Source organism: Ursus maritimus, unplaced genomic scaffold (genome assembly GCF_017311325.1).
Source record: "Ursus maritimus isolate PB19 unplaced genomic scaffold, ASM1731132v1 scaffold_22, whole genome shotgun sequence".
In the NCBI taxonomy this organism is placed as follows: Eukaryota; Metazoa; Chordata; class Mammalia; order Carnivora; family Ursidae; genus Ursus; species Ursus maritimus.
This window is the reverse complement of record NW_024424675.1, coordinates 1,281,265-1,298,646: the sequence shown is the minus strand read 5'-3', so window position 1 is coordinate 1,298,646 and position 17,382 is coordinate 1,281,265. Positions and strand designations below refer to the sequence as shown.

General features: G+C 43.8%; 1 long non-coding RNA gene across 8 annotated transcripts in view; it reads left to right on the top strand.

Annotated features, from left to right (window-relative positions):
• Positions 1–14,372, top strand: part of LOC103677868 — a 34,534-nt gene extending 20,162 nt beyond the window's left edge. For 2 of the 8 annotated variants that reach the window (XR_005836874.1, XR_005836871.1), the window contains 4 exons: positions 489–632; positions 8,358–8,430; positions 8,622–8,753; positions 14,351–14,364. This is a non-coding gene — a long non-coding RNA (uncharacterized LOC103677868). Of the gene's footprint in view, positions 1–488; positions 633–8,357; positions 8,431–8,621; positions 8,754–10,722; positions 10,764–12,874; positions 12,930–14,350 lie in introns of those variants that run through there. The other 6 variants (XR_005836873.1, XR_005836875.1, XR_572553.2 and 3 more) reach the window with 6 other exon arrangements.
• Positions 14,373–17,382: the final 3,010 nt, after the last annotated feature.

Sequence of the window (17,382 nt, the reverse complement as noted above, 5' to 3'; positions counted from 1 at the left end):
GATGCCCTCTGTCTGTGCTCATGTGAGTCTGGCTATCCAGGCTTCCCTTAAGTTTCAGAACCACCTCATTTCCTTTCAAATAAATCCCTTTTCTCTTAAGCCATTTAGACTTGATTTAAATTACTTGCAGGGCTCTGTGCTCCTTTCCATTAGAAAAATCCCACTATAGGTAAAAAGAAAACACTGATTAGTTTCCTCACTTGTTGTGCCATTAACTGCTGACTCAGGAACTTCTGGGATTTCTGATAATTTTCAGTAAAACGACAGTACAGCCCTGTATGGTGACTAATATAATATAATAAAAAATCATTAAAAAAACCGAAAAACAAAAAAAAACCCCGACAGTACAGCCATTGTAAGCTATAATTAGAACACAACTACAAGCCATTTGGTTGTAATTCCTAGAGCATGATTTGTGTGTGTTAAATAATTTAATAAGTATCTTGTCCAACTACCATGTGCTAATTTGCTGGAGGACATGCTTCCAGCAGGGCATTGCTCCATCTACTTGGCACCCAGGTGCACTAATGAAGACAGCGGCAGTGAAAAGACCAGCATCTTCAGTGACAGTGATAGTTCCCTCCACTGGACTACTTGCTAACTAACTGATTGAAGGTGACACATCTCCCCAGGTAAGCTGTTGGCATTCCTCAGGATTCCATTTCCAGACAGTATCAGGCACAATGACATTAAATCAAATCATCATGGTGTTCTCTCATGTGTGATCAGCTATCACTCTCGATGAAACTTCACTGCTCACTGACATTCTCAAATAGATGCCATACAAATGCCCCTGGGTTGTACGGCTAGCAGACAAAAGGAGAGAAGAAATTATGTTGATGCTTACTGCACATTTTCAATTTCCAGCTCCTCACCTTGGTACAAGTGTTGCATTACTTGTACCAGCGACTGAGGCCAGAATGGGAAGACCTTTCATTTTAAGGCTTCCCCCTCCTTGCGCACTCTACAGTGCCTCCAAGGACAATGAGAAATGTACTCTCTCTCGACATTTTAGGCAGAAATCCAAGACAAAGCCACCTCAAGTCTGAACTATGGGATCATGAGTGCCATGTTACTTCTCTAATGATGAATGTGAACAGTTAATCACTATTAACTGCAACTTACTTGAGTGAAAATAAAAATTAAGAAGCTAACACCTTTAAGTGTCAGAATCCAACACTGAATTCCTCCAGGCTTGATGAGATAATTGAAGGAACTTCTGAAACTTCCCAAACCCCTGGTTTAATGTGTGGCTTAGGAAATGCTGATTGGGCACTGAGAGAAAGTTACAAGAAGTTACACACATGCACACACATGCGCACGTGCGCGCGCGCGCACACACACACACACACACACACACACACACACTCTCATAGGCTGGCATGGCTGGGCCTTCTTGGTATGGGACACGGAGGTATGCCACTCCTCCAGGAGGTATGGATTTTACCTGGCTTCTCCCATGTGGCCTGCTGCCTTCGCCTTCCAGGCATCTGGCTTGGAGGGGCAGAAGCTGACACCCCACAAACCATCCCCTCCATGGGGTGTATGTGACATTCCTCAGGCACTCCTGGCTGCCCTAAAGGACAAAGAAATCATTAACCTATAGAGACCACAGTCCTGCAAGACTTGAGTCTCCCTCAGTTTACAAATGTCTTAGCGATCTACCGGAACAAAGCATTTCTATCAGTAACCCAGCTTCCGGAAGGAAATGTAGATACAATTAAATGTCCTTCTAATCGGCAGCCTCCAGGAAGTTCCCAACTACCTTCTTGTTAATGCCCTACTAGAGGGGTAAACAACCTCAACTTGACAATGGCAAGGCCTCTGGTATCCTGCGAGTCTTCTTTAACATATGAAAGTACTCTCTTGAAACCTCCCTTTTTCCTTACCTCCCCCAACCCCATAGTATATAATCAGCCACTCCTCACAACCCCGGGCAGCAGCTCTTTCTGCCCAAGGGTCCTGTCCCCGTGCTTTAATAAACCACCATTTTGCACCAAAGATGTCTCAAGAATTCTTTCTTGGTCGTCGGCTCCGGACTCCACCCCACTGAACCTCACCGATATCCCACAACCTCATCAGCACCGTCTGCTGCATCGCTCCAGACATCACAGACAAGCTTGGTTCATCTGAATGAAGAAACTGAATGACATAGGGGCTTAAGGAAATGATGGAAGTTTTGAGATTTGTTTCTAGTAAGAGCTGGGTGGACAGGGGCTTCACAGGGTCTCTGTAATTCTGGGTCCCTGTAGCCTGCTGCCTCAGAGACTTCACCTGAACCCTGAACTACCTCACTCCTGTCATCCAATCCAACCCCAGGTGTGGCTCAGCCCCTTGGTGAGTTAGGAACACAGCACCAGGGGCAAAGGTAGAGGTGGGAGGTGGGAGGTGGGAGGTTGAAAAAACTCAGGCCTTTGAACTTGGCTGGGACATGGGAGTGTCCCAGGCATGAAAACGGCGGGAGATGAGCCAGGACATGACCGACCCTGGCCCACATCTTTCTTCATCCCAGCAAAGTATCATTGAGGAAAAAATCTAATAGTGGAAAATGGGAATCTAGAGCAAAAAGTGTAGGTGAAGCCAAGCGTATGCATGTCTCTTGTTTGCAATTTCTTTTATGTTTCTATGTGTGACCTGTCTTATGTATAATGTGGTTTGAACTGAGGACTTAAAAGGCTTCCCGTCAACAGCCCTGTTACTGAATCTGGTTCTTGAAATCATGCAGCAAAAGTAAGCTATTTTTCTTTGTTTCATTTCTGGAATTCACCTTCCTTTTGCTTTTATTCCCTCTGAAATGCTCAGGTCATCCATAGAAAAGGGAAGACGCCGCTCACCCTCAGGCGGCTGTGGTTTCCTGGGGGCGTGTGCTGTGGCAGAGCTCCCTGAGCTCTGTGTTGATGGCTACAGAGATTATGGACAAGAAACAGTCAACACTGCCCTTGTACTTCAGCACCGAGGGAAGCGATTCTTCTTGTGAAATGAGTGTACTGCATGGTATTTAGGGAACGAAGTATTTTGTAGTGGGTGGATCCCATGTCTGAACTCAAGGGAGAACCCTACAGGGGTTTCCGAGGTGCCTTCTCTGCACGTCTTCAGTAATGCATCTGCTGGTAGGTGGACGTGTGTTACTGTGGAATTACTTCTGTTTGAGGTTGTCATTTGCATTTTTTTTACCTTGTTATAGTAATTCCAACTTATGGTTATTTATTTTTTATTCTGTTCAGTTAGCCACTGTATAGTACATCATTAGTTTTTGATGTAGTGTTCAATGATTCTTTAGTTACGTATTATACCCAGTGCTCATCACAGCACATGTCCTTTATGATGCTGTTCACCCTTGAAGCCACACTAACTCCCTTCAGGCCCTGCCTGGGAGTGCATGTTAAAGTGAAGGACACGGATTCCAGTGCCATGGCTTTAATGCTGCAGCCAGCCCCCTCTCTGTAACAAGCAGAGGATTCCTGCTACAGTACAGGCTGCTAGTGCCCTGCCCAGCTGCCTCATGCAGCTGGCACACCTGTTCTTTATTCTTGAGATGCTGGCTGCTAGGAGCTCACACTTACACCTTTCTGAAGGGGTGCTCCTTGGCTAAGGGGAGCAGCTTCACCCAGACATTTTTGAGGGGTGCCTGCTTTCTCACTAGAGGCCCTTGGCCAGGGACTGGGGTATGGAACCTGTTCCTCCAGGGGGCACAACTTCTGTGGTGTCACTCACTCCAGGGACTCCAGGGGTCACCCTGAGGCTGGAGCTCACCTGAAACCCACCTCTGCTTCCTCTGCTTTTTCCTGCTTCCCTCCTCACTCCCGCACTAGATTCTCCTGGGAGTACTCCTTCAGGAAAGCAATTTTGCAAGCATCTCGCCATGGGCCCTGCTTCTAGACAACCCAATACGAGGCCACCACGAACAAAGCAGGGCAGGGATGAGGCACGCTACAGTTCCTCACACAGGGAAGGATGGCAGATGAAAAGGGACCTCTGTAAAAACAAGGTGGTCATGCCTTCTTCAATCACCAGGTTCAACTGAAAGCAAAAGGAACTAAGAGTTGTTCCAGCTGGTGTTTCATTTATTCCATGATAGGAAAACCAATACCAAGAATAAATGTGGAAAATGTATATTGTGACTCTGGGTTACATGGGGAAGGAGAAACCTGGTGGTGCACTGGAAGGGCTGCTCGGTTTATTCCCAACCTGGTGATTATTTCTCATAACGGAGAAAATTGAAAATCAGTCAGGTCTTGCTCTTCATTCTTATTCCTGCAGTGTGTAGGGGAGTCCAGACTGAGCTTCCCTGGACCAGGATGGCTCACAGGCACGAGGTACAGACCCTCCTCTCTTCTCCCTCAGCACCCTTTCCTTTCCAGGCTGCCTCAACCACGCTCAGGGCTCCAGACAGGACAGCCACATCTTCCACTGCCTGCTGACATAGTCACTGTTTGTTTTGCAGGCACCACCCATGTCTAGCCTTAATAAGTTCATCATTTTAGCCCACAGCCTGTCCCTTGACCAGTGCCTCCATCTCAGTTAATGGCACCACCATTCTCCATGATTATTCTGACTGGAGACATAGCAGTCACCACCAGACACATTATTTCATCTCTCAGTGTCTCAGTTTCTTCATTTGTGAACCAGGGATAATGATGATACCCTGCACAAGTGAGTCTTTACTGCAATATGCTGTGTAACAAGCAGTGACATGATCTCACTGGAGAAGGACAATTACCTTCTATTTTTCACCCATCTGTAGTCTAGCTGGGAGTCAGCTCATCTGCAATGGGATTGTCTGGGCTGGCTCTGCTCCATGTCTTTCATCCTTCAGCATGGACCAAAGGCCTAGATTTTCCAAATTCTCTCACAGCAATGGCAGATGCACAAAGGGACGAGCTAAAATGTACACTTTTTAAGGCTTTTGTTATATTCACTTGCTAGCATTACATTGTGTAAAGCAAGTCACATGGTCCAGCCCACCTGAAGTGGTGAAGTTAAACTCCAGCATGGTGGTGGTAGGGGAAGGAGTGGATATTTTTTAACAATAATCCATAGTGGCACAATAGTGTGCCGTACCGCCTCATAGGGTTGTCAGGAGAATTGAATTAGATAAATGCTTAGAACAGTGCCTGGTATTTCGTTCTTCCCTTCTTTTTTCTTTTCTTACTTCTTTCTCTCCTTCCTTACCTTATCTATCTACCCATCTACCTACGTACGTATCTACCTACCTATCTGCATATATTGTTCCCTCCAGGTAAAATTGAAGACACGCAAAGTTCTCATAAATACATTTAAAAAATATCATTCCTACAGCCACAGCTATAAGAAAGCTCATGGATGTCCCTTGACTGAATTATCTTTAAAGTTCCCTGCTATAATTCTTACTTCTTCTCCTTTGCCCTCCAACCTACTGCAGCAAGAATCACGTGTGATTCTTGGCTTAAAGCCTTCAATGGCTTCTAACTTAAATTAAAACTCTAGTTAGTATACAGCATGACATATAACATTGTCTGTGATCGTGCTCCTTCTTGCTTCCTGATGTATCCAGCAGGTGGTTGGGTTCTGGCCTGGGTTGGTCTTTAGGGTAAGACTGCAGACTGTATGTGGACATTTTCTTGCAATCCTGTATGCACTGGTCCTGGATCTCTTTTGAGTCCCTTGGAAGGCTGATGCTATCTGATACAGCTTGATGGGTTCTGAATATACCAGCGTTTTGGAAAGAGGATGGAAGCTGGAGAGGAGGAGACAGGTAGGAGAACAATGAAATATAGACTGGATTCAGGAGAAAAGAGTTGAGGTCTAAGCTAACATAGCAATCATGGATTGCAGAAGACACCACCCAGCCTATGGATCAAGGATATCGGACTTTTCTGAATCCCAAGATAGATGGAGTACAGTCTTTGCTATGAGAGGTGGTCAGAATGTTCTGAATGTATCAGTTATCTTTGCTGTACAAGAAACCCCCCCAAACATATTGGCTTAAAACAATATGAGCTGTTGTTTCTCACAATTCCCTAGTTGTGTGTAGGTCTCTTCTGCTGATTTCTCCTGCGTTCATTTATGCGATTGCATTCAGTTAGACTGTAGATCAGAGGATAGACTTAGCAGACACAGTTGGATATCGCTTTCCATGCAGTGTTTCACCCTCAAAGAGGATATATGGTACTTCTTCACATGAGGAAGCTTTCTGAGAACAAGCTCCAATGAGTAAGCCTGGCTTCAGCCTCAAGGAACACCATGTTTGCTAATGTCTCAGCCAAAGCAGGTCACGTGGACATGCCCAAAGCTGGAGTGGAAGGGGCTTATAGGATGTGGGTGTCCCCAGGCCTGATGCACTGAAGGGCCATTAATATATCCAACTGCCACACTTACATGGAACTCAGTAGAAGAGTCATGACTTCAGACTTGTCGTTTTAAGGACTACTATTTGAAGAAAATTAAGTTTCCGTTAATATGTGGACAGGGAAGATTTGTTTTTCTTAATTAGGTATTAAGGTACAGAGGAAGATTAAAGGTCTGGAGTCAGGAGAACTGAGTTCATCCTGTCTCCATATTTATTCATCATATGATCTGATCAAATCCGTCCTGGGTTGGATTAGAAAAGGGATAATCAAACAGAATGGGGTTAGCCAACCTGGAAAATCACCAGTCCTGTTTGTTTCTCTTGTGCATCAGTCTATAAACCTAGAAATGGATTCAATTTTCCTAAATTAGTCTGCATTTTCTTACCTAAAAGTATAAACATTCAATGACTCTTTGCATTCCTTTTACCTCTCTGTGTCTTAGCATTTTATTTTAGGTTTAGGGCATGGTTTGAGTGTTTGGGCTGGGCTTTTCCTCTTTTCCCTGAATGATGTGCTGTAATGAGGTAATGGTCTTCCTATGTTTGGGGGTAGGTACCCAGTAGTGAAGACACACTTGCTGTGATTTGCACAAGCGATCAGGATTACTTATATTTTTCTGTTTCTCCAAGTAGATATGGGCACCAGCTAGGATTTGTTAGAAGGAAACATTTGAGGCTCCTGTTTCTGGTGTTCAGTTACCACCTTAGTTACTTCTTATGGAATGTGAGTTGTTGTAGGGGCAGGAAACTGCTCATCTGGGAAAAGATTTAAAAAGATGCAATATGGAAAATGGGCTGAATCATGTATTAGTTTTTGGTGTATAACAAACATCTCAACATCTCAGTGGTTTATAGCAACAAATATTCCCTCTCATGCTCTCAAATCCACGGGTGGGCTCTCGTTCATCTGATCTGATCTGCACAGTTTGTGTCTCTCTTTATGCTTAGGGGGCGTTGGCTGTCTGGATCGGGTTTTTCTCGTGGAGGCTCAAAGCAGAGCAGGAGGACCATCCAAATCACACATACACAGTAAAACTTCTGTGTGTTTTTCATGTTTGTTAACATTCTGTTGGCTCAAGCAAGTCACATGACCATTCTCAAAGGAAATGAGGTGGGGGATTCTGCCACATTTTCTAGAAGGCCATGCTGCAAAGACCACATGGCAGAGGGCATAGATGTGTGATTTCTATTTCAGCCAGGGCGACAGTTGTCCATGTCTTATCACATCTACCAAATCTTAGAGAAAACAAGATTCTTCTCAGAATGAGCATGTGTCATTGCGTGCACATTCCCATGGAGCTGTGAATTTCATGTTGACAGCTGACTACACTTCTATTGGCAAAACTGCCTCTTCTTTATCTTCTCTTCACTACTCCCAGATGTCTGGGAAGCCATGGCTCCTAAGTAGGGGTTCTCTAAGTGATGACAGCTTCCCTTTCCAGGGTCTCAGCTTCCTACTCTATAAAAATGGAGAGATTAAAGGGCATAATCTAGCGAAGTCCTTCCTAGCCCAAAGCTTTGTGATTTATTAATTACTGAGTTCTTCATGATGAAGCATTCATCCCTCTTCCTGTCCTACCCCCAAGCCACTCTTGGGACATGTAGTTACAGTGCTATCTCAATCACAGCCAAATCCTAGTGTGGGGTGTTGGGTGTCAGAATGGGTGTGTATCTTGTGAAAACCCGGGGATAAACAGAAGAACGAGAATGGGAAATAGCAATGAATCCATCCCCTGGCACAGGGAGGTGCAGTATGGAATGAGATGATGCAGTCTGGCCGAAGCAAAGAACCCTTTCTTTCTCAGCCCCTCTGCCCCTGTACCACTTCTACCACTACAGTCCCTTCCACCCTCAAGCTCCCATCACCCTGTTCCAAAGAAACAATCAAATGTGGAAGCTACTGAAATTTATCCTTAATAATTAGCTGGCTTGAAATTTAAAAAGCACATGGCTTGGCTATCTCCTCCAAACATGCTGTGCTGTGTTGGGAAAAGCACAGTGTGTTTCTGTGTTTCTTGTGTTTGTGTAGTGGTGTGCTTCTGTGACGTCTTAGCCATCTGACGCATCCAAACTGGACCCAGATTGGAACTCTCAGTGCTCAGGTAGGACATTACTCTAATTTTAATTTCTATTTTTTATTGGTAACTTTAAATTTAAATAATTTCAAGCTTATAAAAATCTTCGAGAACAATACAGAGAACTCTTTTATACCCTTCACCCAGGTTCTCCAATTGCTCACATTTTGCTAATTTGCTTTATCCTTCTTGTTTTACACATATGCATATAATTATAGGTTTTTCTGAACCATATGAGAGAAAGTTGCAGACATGATGCCTTTACCCTTAAACACTCCTATGTGTGTCAAAGGACAAGGACATCCTCTACACAAACTTGGCATAATGATCTCAATCATGAAAGAATGTGAGTAAGTACTGTTGTCTACTTTGGACTCCATATAGTTTATCAGTTGTACTTATGCATCCATGTAGTTTATCAATTGCTGTCGCGCCTTCTTAGTCTCCTTTATTCTGGAACAGCTTCTCAGTCTTTCGTGTCTTTATGATCCTTCATTTTTGAAGAGTACAGGCCAACGGTTTCACAAAATGTCTTCAGTCTGAGTTTGTCAATGGGTTAGATTCAGGATATTCATTTTTGGCGGGAAAATTATACAAGTGATGTTGTGTCGTCCGTACCTCATACCAGGAGGCTCGTAATCTCATTTGTCTCATTGCTGTTAGAGGTTAACTTTGATCTCTAGGTTTGGATGATATCTATCAGGAAATTTACTATTTCCCCTTAATAAGTATCATAAAACAGTATTTTGAAAACATGATTAAATACTGTTTTTTTTACCAAATTTTCACTTTCTAGCATTCAATAATAATTCTTGCCTGAATCAATTATTACGACAGTTGTCAAATGGTGATGTTTCTAAACTCATCCTTTCTTCTATATATATTAATTGGTATTCATTTTACTATAAGGAAGAATTTCTTCTTTTCCTCCATTATCTGTCATCTATCTATCTACCTATCTATGTATCATCTATCTATCTCACCTATCTATTTATTGACTCATGGTTTTTTATTTTACTCAGTAAGTTATAATCTTTTATCAGTATTTATTCCAATGTTTAAGTTGCCTCAGACTTGGCTCATAGGAGCCCCTTTAAGCTGGTTCTTGCATCCTGTTGACATGGGCCCATAATGCTTTGAGCTCATCCTTACATTTGGATAAGACAAGAAGTTGTGGGTTCATATTTTAGTTTCTTTGGCTGGAATTCATGGTGAGTTGTATTTAGAAACAAATATCTTGGTGCTAATTGTGCTGATTGCTACCAAGATGCCATTGTGTCTAGACCACTTGTTCTTAACCTGGGGCAAACATGCCTCCCAGGGCACATTTGGTGATGTCTGAAGACATTTCTGGTTTCCCAACTTAGAGGGAGCTGCTACTGGCGTCTAGGTGGTCGGAGATGCTGCTTAAACCCTGCGATGCACAGCACGCCACCTGCAACAAATAATTATTAGGCCTAAAATGTGTACAGTGCTGAGGTTGGGAAACCTTGTTGTAGGCCCCTCAGCAGACAGACCTGGGAAATACACACATGAACACACGATATCGATACCTATTTTTATATTACCCATCTATTTATCTACCTACCAAAAACCATGAGTTCACATTGACACAAATTCCACAACCCCTCTCATTTTCCTTTACATATTTACTTATTTTCTCAGTACTAGAATTCACAGAAAATAAAATGTATTCTAGATCAGTGTTTCACAATTTATTTTCACAGAACCCTATTTCTGAAGGTGGCTGAAAGGCGTTAGCTGTCCTCATACTCTCCCTAAGAAAAGGGCACAGGGGTCAAAATCATCTATGAAAGTTTGAAGAGGATTAACTAGATTTGTTACTGCAGATATTTTCTGCTTTAGAGAGTATTCTTAGGATTACTGGTATCTCTGAGAAGAGGCTGTTGTATACAAAATATTTTCAAGGTACTGGTTTGAGTAATTCTTTTTTTTTTAAGATTTTATTTATTTATTTGACAGAGAGAGGGGCAGCCAGTGAGAGAAGGAACACAAGCAGGGGGAGTGGGAGAGGAAGAAGCAGGCTCCCAGCGGAGGAGCCTGATGTGGGGCTCGATCCCAGGACTCTGGGATCACGCCCTAAGCCGAAGGCAGACACTTAACGACTGAGCCACCCAGGCGCCCCTTGAGTAATTCTTAATTATTTAATTAAGAATACTTAATAAGCTTAATCCTCAGATCATATTCCTGGTTGTTCAAAATAGTTGGATGTTGATCTAGCTGTGTTTGAGGGACGAGGCAAGCTCAGGGTCCCCCTGCTCCTCCGCCGCTTTAACACTGCCCCCATGTCCACAACAGCTACACTATGGAAAGAGCCCGGATGTCCACTGACAAAGATGTGGTATATGCATACAATGGAATATTACTCAGCCATCAAAAAGAATGAAATCTTGGGGTACCTGGGTGGCTCAGTCAGTTGAGTGTGCAGCTCTTGATTTCAGCTCAGGTCATGATTTTGGGGTCCTGGTATTGAGCCTTGCGTTGGGCTCTGCGCTCAGCACAGAGTCTACTTGGGATTCTCTTTCTCCCTGTCTCTGCCCCTTCCTGCTGCGTGCAAACACACATTCTCTCTCAAACAAACAAACAAACAAACAAATCTTAAAAAAAGAATGAAATCTTGCCATTTACAACAATGTGAATGGACCTAGAGGGTATTATGCTAAGCAAAAGAGGTCAGTCAGAGAAAAACAAATACCATATGATTTCACTTATATGTGGAATGTAAGATTCAAAACAGTTGAACATGGAGGAAGGGAAGGAAAAATAAAATAAGATAAAAACAGAGAGGGAGGCAAACCATGAGAGACTCTTAACTATAGGAAACAAACTGAGGGTTGCTGGAGGGAGGTAGGTGGGGGGATGGGGTAATGGAGTGACGGGTATTAAGGAGGGCACTTGATGTAATGAGCACTGTGTGTTATAGGCAACTGATGAATCACTAAATTCTACCCCTGAAACTAATAATGTACTCTATGTTAACTAAATTGAATTTAAATAAAATTTGTTTGAAAAGAACACTTATCAACACATCAAACTACATTTGTGCTGTGTGCAACAATTTGTAAAATATTGTCTTCGATCTCTCTCTATGTAAGGAATTTTCCTGTGGTTGGTGATTTTTTAGATTTTGCCATGAACATAAAAATTTTTGTACTTTTGTGGGAATCTAATGTCAAAGAATATTTACAGAACAGGTTTCTTCCATAGTACACCCTCGTAAGAGTGTGTGTACGTGTGTATGTGTGTGCACACATATATGCACCTGAACAAATGACCAGGCACTGATCATTCCGCAAGGTTCTAAGAGATACCTCTGATCAGTTGTGAAATGAGCCTGGCTCACCCTCATGCAGTAGCTCCTGTGTTCCCCTTGAGTGTCTTATTGTTTTTCCCAGGATCTCTGGATTAGCACCAGGATTTCCAGAATTATCAGCTGCTTAGCAGCATGGCAGATTTTCTTTAGGTTAACATCACGTTGGAGATACACTCTCTTTCCTTATAAGTACATTCACTTTCTTATAAGCTTTCTACCGACAGCCCATCCTACTCCAAGACACCCTCTCTTCATGAGACCCAGGCCAGGGGTCTCATTCACTGATGGGGTGCTCATCCACTGTCTTCCGTGCACCTGTAGGTGGTGCCCTTGGGCCTTATCTGGCACACTGTCTCCTTGCTGACTGGCAGTCTCAGCCCCTCGCACAGGGCTCAGTAAGTGACTTACTGAATGAATGAATCCTCCCACAAGGGTGCGGTACCTGCAAGAAAGTGTGTTAGTGTAGAATTTGTATGCAGGCCCATCACACCCACAGCTGTAATCTGATCAGTGGCACTGCCTGGGGTGTTGGCACTCTCCAATGAAGTCCCTCTTTAAGGTGGAAATTGAATCCATTTATTCAGTCAGTCTAAGCAGTTTATGTTGTGCCTACTGTAAGTCGGGAATGATTTTCTCATCAGCGAGTGTAGAGCTGCCTATTTGGAGGTGATGAAGAGATAATGATGACATGGGTTTGTTCTTCCACAAATTGCACAAGGAAGCACTGGAGAGAGGGTCCCAAATGTTGATGATGAATGACTCAACCTCTGGAACACCTGTGCTTCTACCACCCTTCCCTGGATCATATTGTCATCCCTCCCCAGTTTGGCAATTTGGTATTTCTTCCCAAGCCTTTGCTATTTTTCAAAAAGATGCAAGGATTATCTAGGCTCTGGCAATTGAAAATAGGCATTCTAACAAATAACCTTAAAGTCATTGCAACCTCCCAGGTACTGCCGGCAAGATGTCCACCCGGAAAACCTTATCCACACTGGGAACGCCTTTGATGTGCCCATAACTATATATTCATCCAATATGTGGATTGAGGGTCTATACTTGGCATAGACACATTATAGAGAATGAGAGAAATATAGTATTGCCTTCAAGGAACTTATTTTATTCATTTATTTTTTTAAGATTTCATTTATTTGGCCGAGAGAGAGGCAGCGAGAGCAGGAACACAAGCAGGAGGAGTGGGAGAGGAAGAAGCAGGCTTCCCGCTGAGCAGGGAGCCCGATGCGCGCTGGATCCCAGAACGCTGGGATCACGCCCTGAGCCCAAGGCAGACGCTTAATGACTGAGCCACCCAAGCGCCCCAAGGAACTTATTTTAAATAACATCCTACCTAGAAGAAACAATCAGAACAGATTATTTTGAAGAGGTGACGTTTGAGCTAAAACCTGAAGGAAAAGAAGAGCGAGCTTCAGAAGCCAAGGAGAAGGGTACTTGTAGAAACAACCACACGAGCTGACCCTGAGGCAGGAAAGGTCTTAACCCTGGAAGCTCTTGGATGAAGTGTCAGGGACAGAAGGGGCAGGGTAAGGAGACTGGGTCTGACAGATGAGCAGACATCAGTTCATCCCAAACTTAACACACTCTCCTTAGAGTTCGTCTTTTTTTAAAGATTGTAATGTATGGTGACTAACATATCATAATAAAAAAAATTGTTAATGTAAAAAAAATAAAGATTTTTAAAATGTATTTTATTTTAGAGAGAGAGTGTGTGAGCAGGGGTAGGAGCAGAGCGAGAGGGAGGGGCAAAGAATCTCAAGCAGACTCCCTGCTGAGTGCAGAGCTCTCCAAGGGGCCTTGATCCCAGGAGCCTGAGGTCACGACTTGAACTGAAACCAGGAGTCTGACACTTAACTGACAGCCACCCAGTTGCCTCTTATTTTATTCAAAGAGTAACGAGAAGCCTTTGAAAGGTTTTATGGGGACATAACATGAGTGTGGCCATGACGAGCAGCTGGGTATTAAGTGAGCAAGAATGGAAGCATGGAGAACAGTCAGGGGAACATTGCAGGCACCCAGGGAAGAGAGGACTGTGACCTAGGCCACTATAGCTGCAAGGACATAGAAGTAGAAGAAAGACTCAAGATGCACACGAGAAGTGAACATGCTGAAGGCTTGGGTGTAGATGTAGGGGAGGAATGGCAGTGACAGTTCCTGAACTGACCTGAGAATGGGCTCATGGCCAGGGCTCTGGGGTGGGGGAGGAACAGAGAATAGTTCTGAGATCACTGGGAGAGCCATGGCTGTAGGACTGTAGATCTTAAATGCCAGCCTGTGGATTCCAGCCTAAGGGGCAGCTCTTATTAGTTTAGATTAGAGAGTAGGTCACCCCATGTGTTTTTTTTTTTTTAAAGATTTTATTTATTTATGTGACAGAGAGACAGCCAGCGAGAGAGGGAACACAGCAGGGGGAGTGGGAGAGGAAGAAGCAAGCTCATAGCGGAGGAGCCTGATGTGGGACTCGATCCCGGTACGCCGGGATCACGCCCTGAGCCGAAGGCAGACGCTTTAACGACTGCGCTACCCAGGCGCCCCAGGTCACCCCATGTTTGATAATGACCCTCATTTTGGATGGTATCCAAATGTCTTTTTTTCTAACAGAGAGAGAGAGAGAGAGAGAGAAAACATGTGAGCAGGGGTGGAGGGGTAGAAGAAGAGGGAGAGAGAGAATCTTAAGAAGACTCCATGCCCAGTGTGGAGCCTGATGAGGGGCTCAATCTCACCACCTGAGATCATGACCTGAGCCAAAATCAAGAATTGGACAACTAACTGACTGAGCCACCCAGGCACCCCCTCAAAATGTCTTTTTTTAACGAAATAGTGATAGATTTATTTTCATTGACGCTCTTACTTGAAAAAACAAAACATACCAAATGTTAATTTAAAAAAGCCCTGATTACATGAATACAAGCTGCCGCCTACAGTGTAAAGGGTGAGACGTCAGAGGGACCTTGGGACTGTGTCAGAGTTGGCAGGGAGGGGGCCTGTAGGGCTCTGAGAGACAGAGGGTGTCTGCGGGGGAACTAGGAAGGGAAGAGGCCCACAGAGCGGCAATCCCCACCCACAACGAAGGGGAGGTTGCTATGCTGAAGTGTCAGATGTGAGGATGAAGACACCAAGAAGAGAATCCTTAAAGGTGGCACATGAGCCACAAGGCTAAGGGCAATTCCAGGGTCTTTAGTCACTCTGACCTTTAAGTCCTGCTAAATTTTGGGGTTTGCAGAGGGTCTAAGACTTGGGCCTGCATCCTGCCCTTGACCACAATGACCACCAGAGGGGAATAGTCACCCACTGATGAACAAAAACTAGCTAATGATAATAATGCCCGAGAACAAGGAACACAACACTCGCTAATTCCTTTTAGCTTCACAATAACTATTTGGTAGGCAATATTATTATCCTCGTTTTACAGAAATTGAGGCACAGAGATGTTAGGAAAGCATCTCAAAGTTCACAGCTTAGAAATGGAAGAACCAGAATTTTAAATCATATAGTTTTTGTTCAAAGGCTGAGGTTAAATGCCCCCCGCTTTTGCAGTCTTCACATCCTTTGGACATTTGACAGATTCTCTGCTGGTCCATGGTTAAGCCACTTTTGAGCTGGAGCTCAGTGGATGGGGCCCTTTAAAACTCCAAGGTCGTTGCCCCCTCACACAGATCTTGACACTGATTCACACGCATGTGTCTTGGCCTAGACTCTCTTTCTGTCTGGAATTCCCTTTCCCTTATGCTGCCTCAATGACTCCTCTTCATTTGTTGTAATTCCGCCGCTATTACATCTCCATGAAGGCGACTGTCTAGTGTGGGCCACTCAGAAGCAGACCCTGGTGCCAGCAATTGCAAGTATTTACCTGGGCGGTAGGGAGTTCCAGGGAATACTTTTGGGGGAGTTGGGAAATGTGACAGGCAAGGGAAGGCGGGTGATACAGGAAGTATGAATTGTCAGGCAGCTGCTGTGGGCAACTGGGGCTCAGTCTCACTGGGAACTTCGGGGAGATGATGGAGAACAGGTTAATGGGCACTGGTCAGTCTGTGGGGGATACTGCCAGGGGCATTAGTCCTCTAGCTCTTTTCTGTGCCAGCAGTGGAAGTAATCCGATGCTGGTGTTGGTAGTTGGTAGGTGAATAAGTAGGCACTGGGTTAGAAGGACCAAGGGGGATAAGGGCAGCATCTACCACAGCTGCCATGATGTTCTCTCCTCTCCCAGCCTTCTGGGTGGGCTGGCACCCCTGCCCTGGGCTCTCCATGGCCCTATGCCTTCTTTGGTCTGTTTGCTTGTCTAGCACTCCACTTTCCATACCAGACTCCCATACCACACTCACTTAGTGTCAAAGGCTCTTCCTTCTTGATTTCTCTAGCACACAACCTAGTGTCTGGCACAAACTTATGCTCATAAATATACGAGGGCTGACAAGATTATACGCATATTACGACAAATCTGAAAAAAATCTCCTAACTCTTGATTCAGAAACTTTAATTTATGGAGGAATACACTTGAATAATTAAAAGAAAAAATATTTTATAGAAGCTGCAGAAACAAAGAACAAATTGCTTTGTACAATTTAGAAAATCATCCAGAAAAAATTGGAATCATAACAAGAAAACGGAAGAGAAAGAAAAGATAATCAGCATCCATAAGGCTCAGAAGCAAAATGAGGTAAAAGTGAAAATAAATCACAGGTGGGTTAAAGCTCATTCTCTTCTGAGTAGATAAGAAAGCAAGCAAGAAACCCAGCCAGAAACAAAATGTTGGCATCCCAGGGGAGAACAGTTGTCATGGCATCTTGGTGAACTTGGAGGCTGAACTGGAAGAACAATTTCAGTGGTTATAGCTGTCCAATTTTCCCAGGACCATTTATTGAAGAGACTGTCTTTTTTCCACTGGATGTTTTTTCCTGCTTTGTCAAAGATTAGTTGCCCAAAGAGCCGAGGGTCCGTTTCTGGGTTCTCTATTCTGTTCAATTGGTCTATGTGTCTGTTTTTGTGCCGGTACCATGCTGTCTTTGTGATCACAGCTTTGTAGTACAGCTTGAAATCCGGCAATGTGATGCCTCCAGCTTTCTTTTTCCTTTTCAACAATTCATTGGCGATTCAGGGCCTTTTCTGGTCCCACACAAATTTAAGAGCTGTTTGTTCCAGTTCTTTAAAAAATGTCAATGGTATTTTGATCGGGATGGCACTGAAAGTGTAGATTGCTCTGGGTAGCATAGACTATTTTAACTATGTTAATTCTTCTGAACCATGAGCATGGAATATTTTTCCGTCTTTTTGTGTCTTCTTCAATGTCTTTCAAGAGTGATCTGTAGTTTCTAGAATATAGATCCCTTATGTCTCTGGTTAAGTTAATTCTGAGATAACGTATGATTTTTGGTGCTATTGTAAATGGAATGGATTCCCTGATTTCTCTTTCTTCAGTCTCATTGTTTGTGTATAGAAATGCACCTGATTTCTGAGCATTGATTTTGTATCCCGCCACATTACTGAATTGCTCTATAAGTTCTAGTAGTTTGGGGTTGGATTCTTTTGGGTTTTCCATATAGAGTATGAAACTTGACCACTCTCTCACACCATACACAAAGACAAACTCCAAATGGATGAAAGACCTCGATGTGAGACAGGAATCCAACAAAATC